This window comes from Lissotriton helveticus, chromosome 12 (genome assembly GCF_964261635.1).
Source record: "Lissotriton helveticus chromosome 12, aLisHel1.1, whole genome shotgun sequence".
In the NCBI taxonomy this organism is placed as follows: domain Eukaryota; kingdom Metazoa; phylum Chordata; class Amphibia; order Caudata; family Salamandridae; genus Lissotriton; species Lissotriton helveticus.
The window spans coordinates 807262987-807282383 of record NC_136073.1 but is presented as its reverse complement, the minus strand read 5'-3'; the positions used below and the strand labels follow the sequence as shown (position 1 = coordinate 807282383).

General features: G+C 43.8%; 1 protein-coding gene across 1 annotated transcript in view; it reads left to right on the top strand.

Moving 5' to 3' along the window:
* Positions 1-406: 406 nt before the first annotated feature.
* RIT1 (Ras like without CAAX 1) overlaps positions 407-19397 on the top strand; it is a 70774-nt gene continuing 51783 nt past the window's right edge. The window contains exon 1 of the mRNA XM_078670917.1: positions 407-796. The gene's annotated coding sequence lies outside the window, so the exon portion shown is untranslated. The remainder of the gene's footprint in view (positions 797-19397) is intronic.

The following is a 19397-nucleotide window of genomic DNA, read 5'->3' as shown; positions in this document are numbered from 1 at the left end:
ACCACTAGTATCTGTAGTAGACAGATGTACTTACCACCATTCTGATGTGAGTCTAGAGTTTATCTGTTTCCTATCTTTTATGTAATTCATGTACTCTGAAGTCTTTATGTAATGTCACTGGTTCTTGTAAAGCGTTCTGACGAGTAAAGTTCGCGCTATATAAAAACGCATACATAAACAAATGAATAAATAATGCTTGATTACTCTCGGCCCCAGTGTCTTTGTGACTACAGTTCTTGTTTCGTGTTTTACTTTAGAAAACGTAAATAAAACGTTATAAATAAGCCCATTTCTTAGACTTCGCCGCCTACCATCTCATCATGAACTTCGCGTGTAGTATGCCTTTCATTTCAACCATCGTCGGGTTCAGTCCGTCTTTAGTGTCCATAACTGTCACTCCGGCGCCGTTGATCTCGGCGGCGGTATCGCGAGAGGATGCTGGCCATTGAGCCCGGAGCCGGGAAGGCGGCAGAGGGGAGGCGGTGACCGGCCTAAGTGGGGCCCCGAGCTCGCTGCGCACGGGAAGAGTCCGGGGTAGGAGGAGCTGAGGGGTCGGGCGGACCCGCGACACCCTGACCTGATGCTCCCCGATGACCTCTGACACAAACCGCAGATAGACGCTCCCAGCTGCTGTCCTGACCTCCCCGACCCATACTCCCATGGCTGCAAGAACCAACCGCTTCAACGACTCCTGTGGTTCCTCTGCCGACAACATTCCACCCATTCGTAAAGACCACCGTAACCGACCCCCCTTTGTGCCTGGGAGTATACTCCACTGGAGTACAACACACTGAGTGTAAGTTAGTTTGAACTATGGGTTTATTTACGTTGATTCTGCAGTGTCCCCATATAGGAGCCCAGAGGTATTCAATAGATCTCGCTTGGCACATGTGTTATAAGTTGAAAACAGTTGGTACGTGTTATATCACCATCATGTAACTTTGTGGACCGTGCACTAATGGTTTGTCACTTTAACATGCGATTTCAGTTCACTTTAAACTTATCTCACTGACAAAGCAAACATTGGCTGTGCTAAGATTTTGCCTTTTCATGTTTTACGCTAGCGGTTGGCTTTGCCAATACATTTGATGCGATTTCAGTTCACTTTAAACTTATCTCACTGACAAAGCAAACATTGGCTGTGCTAAGATTTTGCCTTTTCATGTTTTACGCTAGCGGTTGGCTTTGCCAATACATTTGATGCAGTTGCCTATGTGCACAATTGCTTATTTCCTGATGCAAAATGGCATTAGCAAAATGCTGTCGCAGTGTGATATGCAAAAGAAACAATTGATGGACGGAATGCTGGACAATGCAAACATTCACCCCCAGTCACAAGGATCTGGGTTTGCTCCATCATTCTTTTGTTCAACACACCACCCCAATTTGGACCCAGCCATATGCAAATCAGGCTTGACCCTGTTCCTTACGGGAACAGTCTAGTCCGAACGGCCAAGCCAGGTCCTCCCTGGACCGGAAACACGCATTCTCGGACCGGTTTCAGGGCATCACCCTTCATCAGCCAGGCTAGCTTGAATCCAGTGGTGTAGTGAGCACGGGACCCACGTCTGGGCATAACCTTCCCACTTAGGGCGACATATGCAAAAGAAACAATTGATGGACGGAATGCTGGACAATGCAAACATTCAACCCCAGTCACAATGATCTGGTTTTCAGTCCAGGGAGGGCCTGGCCGTTCGGGCTGGACTGTTCCCATTGGGCGCAGGGTCAAGACTGAATTGCATATGACCATGGAATGGCATGGTGGGCAAAAAGACGATGGATTTAGGCCCAGATCTCTGTACTGGGGTGAAAGTTTGACATTGTTTTGTATTCTGTCCATCAACTGTTTTTTTTGCATTTGTTACAGTGTGATGGCATATATGTGAATACAAATTAAAAAAAGCAAATTCAAAATACTGGAGGAAAAGCAAATATGTATCCTATAGAAGCTCAAAACTGTACATTGAATCCTATGTTTTCAGTCTTTATAAATGGCATATTTATTATTAGACGTAAGCAGTAAACTCTGCTCTGTTTGTGGAGTTTTTCCCACTCTTCATAGAGTGCCGAGTTGTGAAAAACTCTGCGAAGTGGTGCGGAGTGGAGTTTTTCCTCTCTTGCGGGAGTGCGAGTGAGGAACATACAACGCTAGCCCACTTTCTGGCGAGAGTTCTCAGCTTGGGTAGTCATGGCAGGTCGCTACCGCTCGCATTGAGAATCCTGCCACTCGCTTTCATGAAGCTGCTGCTCGAGTAGAACATCTACTCGAGCAGCAGAAATACGCTACGCTACGCCCTGCCGGACAAACGCCCAGCGCTAAAATCAGCATGACTTGCCTCACTCCGCTGCTTGTGGAACTCCAAGGACCAAAGCAGAGTTTTTTCTGTCAATTTGCAGAGTTCTGCCAAAGCTTATTTATTATTTAAATGCTATTCATTCAGGGAACTCAACAAAATTTATCAAGAATAAGGAAAATTATGAATGTAAAGAGAAATGCTTTATAAGAACTAATCAACTTTCCACAGGATTCAGATGGTCCATTTTGTCCTGTGTTTGAACCCAGAGAGCAGATTTATGGGCATCCGGGTGAAGTGTCATTTTATGTGCACCATTTGCTTCAAACACCAGCTGAGTGAGCGCAACAGATTACTCTCTCCCTGGGCGCAATCAGAGGCTTTGTGTGCCAAAACTTGCGCTTTCATGCAATATGTGGAATTCAGGAGATCAAACAAAAACCATCCTTAAAAATCTATTCTTAAGCTATATACCAGCAAAAATATTCTTGTCGCTGTGCTCTTTTAAAAGCAAGATTGGAGGGGTGTAGCACCAAAAGAGTGTTGAAAGAAATAGGAGCTGGGGGAGTGTGAGTCACTCATTTTCATCAAGAATTTTGCTTGTGGGAGGAGAGTGACACCAGAGGTTTTAGGCATTGGTCTCAGTTTATTAGGTCGAGTACCGTCGCACTGCGAAGCAGTTGGCGGAGTCCGAAGATTTTATGTTTTTAGGATAGGGGGGCTTGAACCCGCCCCTCTCCTCCATTGGCTGGCTTCCTAAACGGAGGCCAGCCATTGGAGGAGAGGGGCGTCTCTCCGTTCAAGCCCCGTCTCTTTCGGATTCGGGGGCGTGTTTTTTTGCGCTCTTTCGCCCTGTGACGTCATCCGTCACTCAGAACGCCAAAAACACGCCCCCTATTCCGAAATTTTCGGAGCTTTGCGGCCGCCATTTTGCTGCTCGGTAAAACCAGGAGAGCAGCGTCCTGAGAGAGACAAAACTTGCATGTGTACTCTGAAATATCAAAATAAATATTGGGGAGACGATTGCTATCGAGGTGCCAAGTAACAGCAGGATGGTTCAGTGAGCTAAACACTCTTTCGAGATAGACACTGCTGACTCGTCTTTCCATCATTCCTAAGTCGATAAACCAGGCACCGTTATATTGGAAAATCCAAAAGCATATTTAACGAACTTGAAACAGCAGAAGTGCATTATCAAACCTTACATAACAGGAAGTTAATAGTTAGTTGTGTGTGGCAGCTCCGTGAATAGTACATATGCTCCATGGCATAATGATCGCTCACTCTTTCGGTGAGCTCTTAGCAAATTATCTTTGCTTTGGGGGCAATGCCATCGACAAACAAAGTCTCTCTTGTAGATACATATACTCGATGTAAAACTCCAATACAAGTTATTCGGCAAACGAAGTTAGTCCTATTTAGAATCCCAAAAAATAGCGTGTTCACGACTGTTAACATGCACGGTCACTACCACTCTTGAAAAACATTTCCTCTCTTCGTGCACGGTCAGCAGCGACACACAGACCAACACTGCCCACTAACTTCACACTATTCAAACATGTACCACCCTAGCTTTACTGGACGAGAAACATACTCTGCGCAGGCACAGAGTACACATGACGTCACTGCGTGTTGTGCGGCTCTCTCTTCACAACTAGTAGACACCCGGCCCGTAACCTCTGCGTGCACCCGGCTAGCGCATGCGCATTGTTCTTACTCTCCTTCCCCTTCACTGTGAGTAAACAAAGCTGTACACATGCGCAGACGGTATTTCGAGTGGTGGCGCCCCCTGTTGCAGCCAGGAGAGCTTGGGACATGTCACTGCACCTATGACGGTTGAAGCGCTGACCAGTCTCCTGACAGACTTGAATGGGCTCTTCAGAATTACAGGTAAGGACTCTTTCAGTGATAAGTAAAACTCAGTAGTAGCAGGACTAAGTAAGATCTGGCAGTGCTACCTTTTCCAGAGGCACACTGTAAGTTCCTTACCAACAGCGATTAACTCGCTCAGTGTCTTTAAGGGCAATTTTCAACAGTTCGGATTTTCTACATCTAACACTGGGGAATGTAGTTCCACATATTGCAATAATCGTGTGGGCCTGCAAGTGCAAGTCAAATTAGTTCTGTTGGCTTTAAAACCTATTGAAGGTCAATGCATCGTTCCAGTTAAAGGTTTGTGGAGTTGTGGGTGAGGCGGACCGGAATAACAAGCTGGGAGGCCGGATATAATGAGCTATGGTTTCGGGTTTTTATTCAGAGGTAGGACACACAGTAGTATTCCACAGAGGTATAAAGGAGGAAGTCCGGAGAGAGCGTCGTGACGGAAGAGATCTGTTGTAGGGTTGATGTCTTTGTCCGGGATACTCTGTAGGTTGTGGTCATCAGATGACGGTCGGGTGATGGGTCTCCTCGGAGATATGTAAAAGAGAGAACAAGTTGGGGTTAGTCCGGTCCGATGAGGACTATCGAGTACTGTCACCTTCACCGGGAGTGCGTTGGTCAGGAAGGAGAAGTGTGGGAGGGGAGGCGGGAAGGGTAGAGGGAGAGGGTCAATTGCAAGCGGGAGGGGTATAGTGGTTGGGGTGCCCGGGGCAGTGCAAGGAGAGTGATATATATACAAGGTGCTCGTGATACTTCGTTTATCTATATGAACAGTGCAGGGTGCTCGTGACACACTATGTACAAGCTCTACAGGTATTTACACTATTTTTACACAGGGACACGGAGAAAGGATAGAGAGTACTCACGTGCCCCGCCGCAACTCTCATCCGAGTTGCGGCCGCTCTCCAGCCACCTCCGGAGGTCGCCACCAGTCCTCCGACCACAGGTCTTCTTCCTCCTCCTGTTCTCCGCTTTCCGCCTTCTCAACGTTCTCCTCTCCTCGTCCACTCTCCGTCGGGGGTTCCGCGCCGTTCGCTTTCTCCTGCCACGAGTCCGCTGGGCTGAACAAGGTCTTGACTGCTTTCCCGTCTTTTCTACGTTCCTGGTGGAGCGTAGTTGCTGCACTTCCGCTTCCGGATGGTTCGGGTTCCGGGTCACTGGTCGGGACTTCGCTTCCGGTTTCCGGTTTGCCGGGTTCCGGGTCGGCAATGGGTTGCGGATCCTGTGGGTGAAGAGAGGAAGTCCAATGACCCCGGGATGCTGTTTGTGCCGGCGTGGGGGTGGGAGACCCCTGTCGCTTCCGCCCCTCTGATGAGGTAGGGACCCCTGAATTTCCACAAGGTTCTACTTTTCTCTAGTGGCGCTACCTGAGGGAAGGCGTGCCGGGATTACCGCTACCAGAGTGGATACTTTCAAGGTACAAGTTAAGAATTGCAAGGGTACCAATGACGTAGTAAAGGTACACTAGTTTGTACAGCGCTACTGGTGTCAAATATCAAAGGCACGAAGTGTGAGGGTACGTACCAGTGGCGTAAGGAACGTAATGGCTGTGCTTGCTCCCCTGCCCCCTGGCTGTGTCATCAGCCGGGAGTATTTAAAGTGGCCCGGTGAAGCTATTCGTCCCCCATCCTTCCTGCCGTGACTTCTTGGCTCTTGCAGACCTGCTGACAGCCTTATACCGGTAAGCCTACTTAGGGAACATGTTGCTTTGTTTTGCTTGATGCCTGGATTTTCTAGTCTTTGATGAATTGTGTCTGGTATAATGTCTCTTGCCTGAGCGGCTACCATGTGTATGTATTTCCAAGGGGGAGATGGGCTATACTTTTACTCGGGAACACTGCCTTGATTTCATACTTGATGGGTGAGACTCGAGGCTTAATGAGGAGGGCCTAGCCATATGGTCATTACATATATCTATCAGTGATGGCATTATGCCTTTAGTTAGCAGAAGCTTGGATCATAAGTGGCTCTGTGTGTGCGTGTGGCTCTGTGTGTGCGTGTGGCTCTGTGTGTGCGTGTGGCTCTGTGTGTGTGCGTGTGGCTCTGTGTGTGTGCGTGTGGCTCTGTGTGTGTGCGTGTGGCTCTGTGTGTGTGCGGCTCTGTGAGGGTGGCTCTATGTGAATGACTCTGTGTGGGTGTCTCTTTATGTGTGTGTGTGGGTGGCTTTGTGCGTGTGGCTCTGTGTGGGTGTAAATGCAATAGGTCATGCATTTGCGAGCGATTAAGCTATTGGCATTGTAAATGACAATGCCATTTTATTTATGATAAAAAAAAGTCATGAGCAATGCCATAGCTCTACCTTTAATAATGCCGAGACCATTGCATTGTAAATGCTTGTTAGAGACCGGTCCGGATGCTCTCCAATGCCCCAAAGCTGTGTCCTCCTGGTGGCTGAGCTGTAGCCCCCGACCATCAGCTGATAATTGTCCATCTTCCAAAGGATAAAAGGCTGATTTGGCGGATCAGACCTGTGACTTACACATCCAATACAGTACACCTCTGTAGAGGGTGCTCGGTTTGCTTAGCTGCGTCTTGTTCCATGTTATTTTTTAAGAAGCGAGTTGACCAAGTATTCTTTTTAGCTATATTTGTAAGGAGCGAGGTTCTGGCACGTTGGATGGGGTGGTGGGCCTCTAGTTATGTACTTAAGTACTCTTTATCTCGAATAGTTATGTTTCAACAGTAAAACAGTGACTCACTGAAAGTTTGCACAGTGCACCATGACTCACATTTGAGCAGGTATTTGTTGTGTCTGTTCACAAGTTCCTTAGACACTGTTTTCTCTGCACACAGTGACTAGTGATTCACTGTGGTCACAATGGTTAGGAGGATCAAGTATGAAAAAAATAAATAGCCTGATCGCTTTAAAAATAACTAACCTATAAATATGGCATTGGATTACAAACGGTAAAATAAGTCTTTTAAATGCTTGAATGTCTCTAGCAGTATGGTACTAGGGCCCTAACTCTGCTTAATTATCAAACTCTGATACCTGTGCAAACTCCTGTTTGCAGGATCAGAAGAAATCAAGACACCTTACTTGGTGATGTACAATTAATAAACATTCACTAAAACCGGATTTCCACGCATTATCATGTGTTTGCAATATAGGTTTATTAATAAAACTGTATGTCTGTGTAAATTTCGTGACTGTTTCAATGGAAATGCACCACCAAACATTGTTTTTTTACATTAAAAAGTTTCCGCCTCATGTCCGTTAAAGCTAGGTGGATACCGAAAGTTTGTCGTACTAAAAAGTGGGTTGTGGTTCAAAAATGTATGGGAAGCTCTGCTGTAGGCAGCTCTGCAAGATGCTATGGTGCTGAATGTGGCCCCAGTAGAGAAGGGGCTACAACACCCAACGATATTGTTAGAATTGCTGGGCTTCTGTTTGACTGTAGGTCTGGCTTCCTCCTGTCTCTGTTGAAACATGTTTCATTGCTGTTCTGTTTTCGTTCTCATGCTGGGGAAAAACATGACTGCTTGCAAATAGTAATTGGAAAATGTGCTGCTCATGGTCCAGTTGGGCTGCACGTCTGTTAAAGATTCAGAAAGTGGGGTTGAGATGAAATTGTAACACTGTGTCTTCAAGTTGGCAGCTCGGCTTCAACATTTTGTAGATGTGTGTGGCAATAGAGGGCTGAGAACCCACCTCTATGTTCTGTCCAAGAGGTTATCACAATTTCACATTGAATTTCAGGCTTGTGTCACATTTACAGCAAGTGAGTTGTTACAAACAAATATTGCCATTTGTTTTGGCTATTTCACGGTGTTAACCTTTAATGCATACATTCAAAAACTGTTGGATACATATTTAAAGACCAATGATAATATAGAATTCGAACAAAGGATACATGTATGTTGGTGAGGGTTCTGTGTGGAAAAATATAGAGTGAAAAAGAGTCCAGAGAAATACCTACTACATATCTATATCTCACCATTAAATATTCAACCTTTTTTAATTTCCTATATCAAGCCACAACAAAATACCTGTTGTAAAACTGAATTGCTATTCTAGCTCCAGTCCTAACTTGTTTAGTGGCAAGTGGTTGATAGTTGATTTAGAATGACATTGACATTTGTTTGTGTTATAATTTAGTTTGGTGGTCACAATAAATGTTTATCAATCTGTGTTTCATAGTCCTGGCATTTATAATAGTGCAGGAATTAAAGTCTCTATAATCAGTTTGAAGTTTTGCCATTTTGTAGCATTGTAAATAACTAGTGTACTATTATATATTTATGCGCCATCCAGTGTACACATTTCTTATCTATTTTGCAATATTGTGTTCTTTTTACCTAAATGTAGTTTGTAGTCGTAATCATATTTGTCTTTTGCTTAACATATTACTTACTCGGCTGTATTTTTAGGTCTTGCCAGCAGACAACTTTTAGATTTCTATTATCGAAGACCCATTATGCTGAGTATAGTAGTTCTAGTTGGCTTTGAGTCTGCTCATTGATTACTAATGGTTGGCTTTCTTATCAATTACATTTGCTTGCTTCTTATTTGATGGCTGTCCTTCCACTTCTTATGTTTGTAGACCTTAGGGAGAAAATCTGGTCTAAAAAACAGAGTAGTCTACTATTACATAGGTTTTCTAATGAGACAAAGTGTTTTCGTTCTTCTTTGAAGTGCTGATACATTATTGTCAAGCTCACACCATTGCTAAATATCTGCACAATTTGTCCATGCACAGTGCTTAGATTTTTTCCCAGCACATACTGCAAATTGAACATACATTTTTTATATGTTGCAGCAGATCAACAATATCAACACAATTTAGGTTTCAGAGATAAAGAGCCTAAGAAGTGTAAGTTGGATGTTAGTATAGGGTAAGTGCAGATGTCTATTTGCATTTATTTTGGATTAAGCTATTTATTTTAGATTAATCTGTTTTGGTGGGGCATGGTTTTGTTATTACATTAACTAAATCATCTCTAGCGGGTTGCTGTTAATTATCCTTATGTGTTTATTGCAGCCAATTTGCTCTCACACTATCTCTCAACTCAGTGGCATCGCAATTTTCAATAATATGTTAACATCGGCTCACTTGAGTGACAATATTTTGATGCTATTTCTTGTACTTCTCGGTATCGTCTCTAAACTTAGAGAATTGTCCAGCATTGAGGCGGTAGCTGGGTGACAAGGAGACCTTCCCCTCCTTTCCACTGACAGCTGACTTAAGAATAACAAGGCTGGGAATATCTTCTAGGACTTTTCCCATCAATTAACCCCCTTCCCTTGCGCTCTCTCCATACTCTTCTCCCATTCCTGCTATCTGCACTAGAACATCTGTTGTGGTTTGGCGTTTGAGTTTCTGTTAGGATAAAATGTTATTAGGCTATGTGGAGTTTCATGCCCTGAATGGGCAAGGGTCCGTTTTTAATGGCGAAGGTTCCGCCTTTATGTTGGTAGTCACTCCTGAAACACTAAACCATCATGGACCATTGTGGACTCCAGTTTGTGAGGGAGCACACTTCAGGACGAGGATGGAAACCACCTTCTTGGTCCTTTTAAAACAGTATATGTGAAGAAAAAAAATGTGGCTGTGGTGGAATCGGTTAAAATGTAGAGCACGTGGCTATTGGTCATTAGTGGTAACAGGTGTGAAATTTGATAAGGGAAATTTAGAGAGAGTGTTCAAGAAAAGAGGTGTCACAAATCAAGGAAATATGGTGAAGGGTGTGCCAGGGTGATCTGGAGATGGTGTTTTTGTGGACTGAACGAAAACCATGGAGTGTGAGAACCAAGTGGAGTCCATTGGTGTGGATAGACAAAGTTATCTGTAGCTTAGCCATTTGGTAGAGACTGGGCTGTCTACCGAGTTACACACTGTGGACATATGTTTGTTCTTTGCTCTCAGTTTTGTTTGTTCGTTCTAGATGTGTGTGAGTCTTGTGATTGTTGTGTTCATGTGTTGTGTGTAGGTGTTTTGTTGTAGGGAGGGAGATGTTTCGTTTTGACAGTTGTGTTTCTGTTAGGATAGAATTTGATTAAACCATTAACTAGTAAATCTACCTTGACAACCCCCGTGTGGATTAGAGTTTGTGGGAAGCACACTTAATTGTGAAGCAATGTACATGTCCCCTGTGATAGCTAGTTTCAAGGCAGGTATCTGCTGACCACATTTGATTGGGAGGCTGCACATGGGGCGTGGTGGTATCAGTATCTTGTCAGGTCCACAATGTTGTTGTGAAACTGAATGTTTGTGCATACTAGTGTACCTGCGTCCACCCTTCCTGTACCTCTTTAAGTGCGCAACAATGGACCATCCTCATTTGGTCTTGGGGTGGGTGGGTGTGGGGTGTCTGTCTGGGTCTCCTCGTGTGATCTGGTTAAAACCTTAAGGGGAGCCAGTCCGGTTGCTGTGAAAGTGCTACATTTGTTCTTCTGTCACAATTATAATTTAGTCTTTCTTTGGGATCTTAAAAGATTACATATTTGAGATTTTGTTAAGTTTTGAGGGCTTTCTCGTGCCAGTTCAGAACCGCTTTTCTTTGATCAGGGAGACTTAAGATGTTGACTTTTCCAGTTTCAATTTAAAATGTAATGTATGGAAGAATATAGGTGAAGGGTTAGGATATTACCTGAGCCTGTATTGGGAAACCTCTATGGAATATAACACCCACTCCTCATCCAACTGGACGACATAATTAAATTCAAGTGTACTAATAGGCTGTCTAGGCATTGGCACGCAAACAACTATATTAAAACAATAGTTTTGCTTAAAAAAATGCTAAAGTATGTAAAAAGGGATGGCAAAAAAAATTGCCACTCAAGCAATAGCCCTAATGTGTCATATATATATATATATATATATATATATATATATATATAATGTCATAGTCTGAACAATTACAAGCATCGGAAAGCCATGCAGGTCATTAAAAAGTGTCAATTGTTTTGGAGTTCCAATTTTGAGTTTTGTTTAAAAAAAAAAAAGGCCGAATTTTTCCCAGCACACGATGAGCCAAATGCTTGGGTTCTGGCTGGTAGACGCAACGTCCCTATTGCCTGCCATCACAGACGACCCTTATAATACCTTGCAGATCGAATCAATTGAGCACAGATGATCTTCCGTACTGCCTGCAGCCGATGCTGGGGCAGCCTGTGCACCATCCAAGGCCTGGGTGTCAGTGGAGGAGCCGGTATCCATTCCAACAAGAGTAGAGATTTCCTGTGGAGGCTCTAAGAATGCCGCCATCAACATAGAAATACGCTGGGGACACTGCAGAACATGGGCCTTTATCGGGTCCAGTAAAGCATCAATGTCCGGTTATGCAACTGATGGAAGTGTCAGACAGAGATCCAACATACACTCTTCTCCGCAGAACAGGCATCGGAGAACAGGTAGGATGCAGTCCATCCAGACTGGTCTAAATGACAGGAACCAAGAGGGCGCTTAGTTCCCTCAGGCGAGGTGCACCTAGATGTTGTACCATGCGATCACGGTATTTATGCTCCAGGAGCGCTTTTTCTATCTCCTTGGTGACTGGAACGTCCATAGCGTAGCAGAAAAACTACAATTAGGATACCTGCTATTAGAACCCGGATCAGCCGAAGTCTTCCAAAAATGCTTCAGAATACGGAGTGTAAAAAGTTAGATAACTGGAGTATTTTTAAAAGTTCGATCGGACCAAATATATCATAATCAACCTTGTCCCATACTATACCATCAGGTATAGGAACTCCTGTAATGTTCACTGATGACCAGTCTCTTTTTCACGATGTGATGAAACATGAGGTTTCAGGATCAAGTTCACTTTTGATGATGCAGAGCTTTGGCGCAGGTAAGTTCCATTCATAAGCAAGCAGAAAACCGTTACTAAGCCTATCCAGAAAAGAAAGAACAGTATACCCGTGATTACCCAATGTTCTAGCCAAGGTGACACCAGATATGTTTTAAGAAAAATGAAAAAGTCTTTGCTTTGTTGTTGATGAGATATTGGGGCTGGCGTTGTTTCAGGTTCACCTGGATCAAATGAAAAGGTATCAAAGTCGATGAAGTAGCCAGATGCTGTTCGATCTAGTTTAGATAGCTCAGCAGGTTTTGTTGAACTTGTAGATGGCTCTTGTTGAGGCATATTTATGTAGACATCAGTGTTGGGTCGAATTGAAATTTGTCTCATTTTGATTATGAATTTCTGTATCTAGAGGAACGAGTTTCACAGCGTTGTTGCATAGTCCATCATTCCGTATAGGGTACTCTTCAAACGTGATAAGCCTTTCCGTCTGAACTTCCTGTATAGTAGCGAGAGGAGGGCGTTGGCTACTCAGGAGCCCACTAGGCCTACTATTCAGCATCAGACACATAGTGTGGTTTGATCAGATCAATGGAAAGAAATCTCTTCTCCTTTTTGCCGGCAAGAGGTGGCAGAAGTACAGTTCTTGTTCCTTCGACGGCCAGGACAGGGGCAGGTTTTCCATACGAATGCCCACATTTATTTTTTCCCCTGACCAGATCCCCGACTTGAGGAATCCAGACAGGTCTGTCTGCGATGGCAGGCAATAGCGATGTTGCGTCTATGAGCCAGGACACATAAACATTTGGCTCATCATGTGCTTGGAAAAATTCTGCCTTTTTTAAACAAAACTCAGAATTGGAACTCCAAAACAATGGACACTTTTTTTTATGCCCTGCATGGCTTTCCGATGCTTGTAGTTGTTAGGACTGTATATACGGACACATTAAGGCTATTGCTTGAGTAACACATTTTTTTTCTTTCCCTTTTTACATACTTTAGAATTTTTTTTTTTACTAGCAAAACTATTGTTTTACTATAATTGTTTGCGTACCAATGCCTAGACAGCCTAGTAGTACGCTTGAATTTAATTATGTTGTCCAGTCGGATGAGGAGTTGGTGTTATATTCCATAGAGGTACCCCAATGTAGGCTCAGGTAATATCCTAACTCTTCACCTACATTCTTCCCTACAGTACATACATAACGGTTCTTAGGGACTGACCTTTTACCTAGATACGACACTGCACATTGAAAGCGGGATTTTCTCTGGTAAAGGCCTCATACATTATGCATAAGGATTCTTGGAAACTCAGCAGGACTACCATCTCCTTTATGATATCTATGTATAAAGTTCATTCCCGACGTCATCCTAAGTCCGACAAGTGGCTCGGCAAGGTAGAACCACAGGGGAGACCTTTGAGTATATAAACATCACACCTTGCTGAGACAAACGGAGGAGATCAGGATTTCCCTGCCGACACACACTGACATGAGACGCTGAGGTTCATGCATGCAGACACTCCAGCTCGCAGTGGTCTACCATACCTTGTGGGGTGTCCAACTCGAGACCAAGACCAGGACCCACAGTCTCTCACTTAAGGTAATGGGTTGACTTTATCCTAGAGGGATTCTTGGTGGCTTAACACCTGCATACATGCTAGGTACACTTAGGTACATCTAGTTAGGGTAACATCGTAGGAGTATGCATTTTATTGTCATGTATTCTATGTACTTGCCTGTATTCATGGTTATAGCAAAATGGTAAAAATCTACCATTCTTTTACTTTCCTAGTGCTTCTAATCATTTATCTGTTACTGTCTAATGGTCGTTTCAGCACACCTATTTTACACCAGAATAACAACCGTTCAATAAATGCTTATTGAAAAACGTCCATACTGTTTATTCTGTGTATCTCTCTGAGATTAAGTAAGCACGAGTGACTGAGTGAAAAGTAGCACACTGTTTCCACGGTCCTGAGGGATGAGGGTTGTCCTGTTCGATAGTTGCCAAGAACTATTCTCTCCTTGGTGAGTGGAGTTTCTAGTGGCACTGTGAGCTGGCTGGTACACAGGCCAACATACCCGTGGGGCTGTCTAGAATCAGTCTGACACCAGTCCTACAGTGTATGTTGTTTAAACACAAGCAGATCCTATATAGGTTTTATAGGAACTAAACGACATGGCTATGTGAGCCTACGCTGTCTCTTCGAGAAATGCTGTATTCAGGATATGTGCCTAAAGCTCCGCCCACTTCCCGCCCATCTTTTTAATTGTTTCCTGTCCCGGTCCTTTGTAAATGGTGGCTTTTCATTGTTCAGTAGGCTTTGTAGACCCTCCTTAGTACTGCCCCGTCTTTTTGTAACCTCCCATAAGGACTCCCCCAATGACATGTGGTGTTATGCCCTAGGTTTTAATTACAACCTCAAGGCACTATTTTCTTAAAGGCCTTCAGATAGGACACTCACTTGGTCCTAAACCAGGTTGGCAGTGGTTACTGTACTCGCTAGCACATCTCACATTTATATTAGACCTTATATAAATTTCCCTACATCAGCTCCACATAGAGTACAACCTAATCGGAATTAATATAATAATTGTTTTGCTATATTTCAAAGCTATTAATTGTGTACATGGACATAGCTATTTGAATGTACTCTTGGTACTGCCTTGCATGCAGTGCATTAGGAGAGTACCATATGTGACCAAAAGTTTGATGCTCACTAGGGACCTCTAGGCGCAGCTTGCAGTACTGCACCTACACATCTATATTAGACCTTCTATAAATTTCCCTTCATCAGCTCCACATAAAGTACAACCTAATCCGGAATTAACCACATTGGTGCTAAGGCAATTCCCGCTGGGTGCTGAAATTTACATGATCCCATTGTTCATGACAAGGTCAGCTCGTCATAAGCACAGGAGCAGTGCACTGCATGACGAGCTGACCTTGTCATGAGCATGGAAGGGGTTAATATAATAAATATTTTGTCACATTTCAGAGCTATAATTGTATATACTGAATATGCTGTGGTACGGTCTTGCATCCAATGCATTATGGGTAGGGTGGGTTTACCAGATCTTCATAGTTTCTGATGCTCACTAGGGACCTCTAGGAGCAGCTTGCGGTACTGCACCTACACATCTCACATTTATATTCAATAAATTTCCCTTCAGCAGCTCCACCTAGAGTACAACCTAATCAGAATTAATATAATTTTGTCACATTCAAAGCTATCAATTGTATATATGGACATAGCTATTTGAATGTACTTGTGGTACTGCCTTGCATGCAATGCATTATGGGAGTACCATGTGTGACCAAAAGTTTGTGATGAGCACTAGAGACCTCTAGGAGCAGTTGCAGTACAGGCAGTGCTGTTGCCTTGCTCACTAGGAACCTCTAAAAGCAGCTTGCGGTACTGCACCTACCACATCTCACATATTAGACCTTCTATAAATTACCCTTCATCAGCTCCACATAGAGTACAGCCTAACCTAATCCGGAATTAATATAATTCTTTTGTCACATTTCAAAGCTACTTATTGTATATATGGACATAGCTATTTGAATGTACTTGTGGTACTGTCTTGCATGCAGTGCATTATGGGTAGGGTGGATTAACCATATCTTCAAAGTTTATAAAGCTCATGAGGAAGCTCTAGGAGCAGCTTGCGGTGCTGCACCTAGATAAGCAGTGCTGGTGGCTTGCTCGCTAGGGAGCTCTAGGAACAGCGTGCCGTACTGCACCTAGACATACAGTTCTGCTGCCTTGCTCACTAGGGAGCTCTAGGAGCAGCTTGCGGTACTGCACTGAGACATACAATGCTGGTTCCTTGCTCACTATGCAATCATTTGCAATGCACTAGGTCTCGCATTACTGAAAGTATGAGCTAGTGGCTTTGCATTATTATTTGCAGCACCAATACCTCAAACTATCAGTAATGCGAGACCTATTGCATTGCAAATGCTTGTTTTACAATGTCACCGTAAAAGACCTTGCAAAATGAAAAGTAGCATTTCAGAGGAAACAGACTGGAAATGCAGAGCGGTTATTTATGTACCACTGCAAGTACTCTCTTTGAGAAGACTTGTCGGAAGTGTCATGCATGTGAAGTATATTACCTTACATTTTGATTAAGCTTATATTCTTTTACAGCAGAAGGCCTGGTTTTACACATTTGTCTACTTGGCTTTGCCCAGGTATGCAGAGTTATGTTCGGTGTTCTCAGCGTAACCTAAACTCTTTAGAGTTGCTTGCTCCATACTGTACTTCCTAATAGCACAATAGGGTCTTCAGTGGAAAAATCACAGGCTAAACAGCGTATGGAGGGGTCTTATGTGTCCATGTCAAGGCTACACCAGGGTAGATGAGTAGTGGATCTTCAACACTGGAGAAATCCACCTGTAACTCTGATGTCTCTGCCTTGCCAGAGTACTTAGGGCATTTAGATTCCTGCCTCTCCCTTCATCCTTCAAAGTCCTTTTCAACTTGGACGTGAAGGTAAATGTGACTGTTAGGGAGAGGCTGCTTGGAATATCAGATGTCGACATTTTAGAGAAGAGGCGGTTGGTCTTCTGACACTCGTAGGTTGTCGTTTGACTTGCCATGTAATTTCTCAATTACTGTAACACAATCTGTTGTCTGTCACTCCCCCATATTCCTATCTTGTACCTTCATCATCTGTTACTCCGTCGCCCCTCCCACATTTCCCACATATCAGTTCCCCTCTAACAGCCTGGTCAGTCAGGAGCCTAGCAATTTACTATCGAACCACCTCCCACATAAGGTCACCCACAAGTAAGTTCTTATGTTTGAGTGAGCCACCTTTCAAGCTATTGTATTTTTAATAGATCGATTATCAATACTACCAAAACAGAAGTAATGCAAGTATGCAGGAGTCCTGTTTGTTGACAGTTTGACACAAGTTGGCCATGTCCAACAAGCATTCTCAAGGACACTCTGCACTAACAGGTCTTTCATGATTCAATTGCAAGTTTGGAGATTGCTTGTTGGGACCTTTACTTGAAGGCTAAAGCAAAAGTAGTGCTTGTTGCCACTTCTGGTTATCTGAGGTTGCTTCTGGAGGCCACCCATGATTTTAACAAGCATTTGCAATGCAATAGGTCTCGCATTATTTAACTTTGAGCTATTATTATTGTAAATGGCAATGTTTTTTGCTTTATGCTATAGTTTTCTTATGTACATAAAAAGCTACATATAAAGTATTTTTTGTTAAAATTATTTATGCAGTATTTAAAGGCAAGCATTACCGCCTTCGGGTAAAGTCCGTGCTATATAAAAATGCATAAATACATGAATAAAGAAATACCGCCTTCGGGTAAAGTCCGCGCTATATAAAAATGCATAAATACATAAAAAAATAAATACCGCCTTCGGGTAAAGTCTGCGCTATATAAAAATGCATAATTAAATAAATAAATACATACCGCAAAACATCCTCGTTACTCTGCCGGCCTGCGACCAGGAAGTCAGGCAGGCCGGCGCGACACCCGGAAACAGGAAGTAGGAGGGCGGGAGCCTACCCCGCCTCCCACGGAAGAGCCGCGATTGGAGCCGTGTTGGGAGCACCGGAGCAGGCAGGAGCCTACCCTGCGCCCCGGTGCCGAAGGAGAAAGGAAGAGTCCTGCTGCCGGGCCTTGCAGCTGAGGAGAGGAAGCCGGTGAGTGCGTTGCTGAGCGGCGGGCGGGCGGAGGGAGAGGAGCATGTAGGCGCGGGGGGGAGGCGGGCTGTGTATGTGTGTGTATGTGTGTGCGTGCGTGTGTGTATGTGTCTTGGAGTGCGTGTGTGTGACTGTGAGGGAGGGGGTGTGTGTGTGAGCGAGTGTCTGTCTGCGACGTGTGTGTGTGTGTGTGTGTGTGTTATGCGCGGTAGGCTGGGAGGGCGGCGCATGCGCAGTAGGATGGGAGGGCGGCGCAGGACGGAACGTGCGCGTTCACGCAGCCAAATCCGACTGCTAAAAATAGTGCCAGTTTTGTGTCTCTCATTCCCCGGCATCCGACGGCTATAGAGTCTCTGTCCCTGTTCCAGGGCGAGACCTAAAAAGGGCCTGCAATATCAATCACTCTGAGCAGGCCTACTATTGTAGTGTGGTGGTACTATGCCTTGAACTGGGTTTGTGCTTTTCATTTCTACCAAATGAAGTAGCTAGCATAAAGTTATCACTGTCATTGAAACAAACTAACCACTTACTGGGAGCATACTGTCCTCACGACTAACGTTCGAATGATACAAGTTCTGTCCGCTGGTCAAGACAAAAATTGAAGGCTTTGTGCGCAAGGTATAGCTTTCTCTTTGAATCAAAGGCAATATGCAAAGACCAGGCGCTCCTAGTAATGAGGAGTCAGACAAAGCAGGAAGCATTTGAAATGTCTTTTATTGCAGCTAGGCAATACATTGAGAATAAAAAACATCTTCTGTACTTCTACAAAGCAATGGATGTTCCAGGTGTAGCAGAACATTCGTTGAATGTACCTAAACCCAACTTGTGCTGTAAACGTTTATTACTCAGGATGGTGTTGTCATCAATTGACATACATCTGCTCGGGCTTATAGTCTATAAAAATATAATTTTTCTCTGTGTAGACTTAATAGGTTCACATTCTACTTCTTTGTCCAAATCATATGGTTCTGAGGATAAAACATCTAGAACCTTTATTTATTAGAAGTGGTTTACACACTGTTACACCAGCTCTCCTGTTTCTTACTGGGACTAAACATAGACCTGACCTCGCTTGCTATTAAGTATTTTCATTATTTTAATAGTTAATATGTGTAAGTTTAAATGTTTCGTTTTGTATTATATATATATAGACGCTGTACTCTGTTGTTTTTGTTAAGTCAGACAAAAATGTCTAATGAATAGACCTCCTACACAATACCACACTTGTTTTTGGGAAACCATTGTATCCATATGTACAATTGTGTTTCTTCTTGTCTCCTAGTTAGTCTTTTCCATCTCTTTTGCTCCCGTTGCTTTAAGTTGCCCTTATAGTGACGTAAAACAGATCAGAAAACAGATTAGAAACATAGCAGAAATTTCACCATCCATACATAATGAGTGCTTAACCTGCCACTGTATTTTTACCGCAAAACACACAAGATGATGGACGGAATGTTGCACAATGGCAAAACATTCACCCCCAGTCACAGATCTGGGTTTAATCCATTGTTATTTTGCTCACCAAGCCACCCCAGTTCAGACATGGCCATATGCAAATCAGTCTTGATCCTGTGCCTCATGGGAACAGTCCAGCCCGAACTGCCAAGCCATGTTTTTCCTGGACCGGAATCAAGCATCCTAGGACCGGTTTCTGGCTATCAGCCGTCTTCAGCCAGGATAGTTTGACTCCAGTGGCCTAGTGAGCACGGGACCCACGTCTGGGCATACTCTTCCCACATAGGGTGAACAGCAAAACACACAAGATGATGGACGGAATGTTGCACAATGG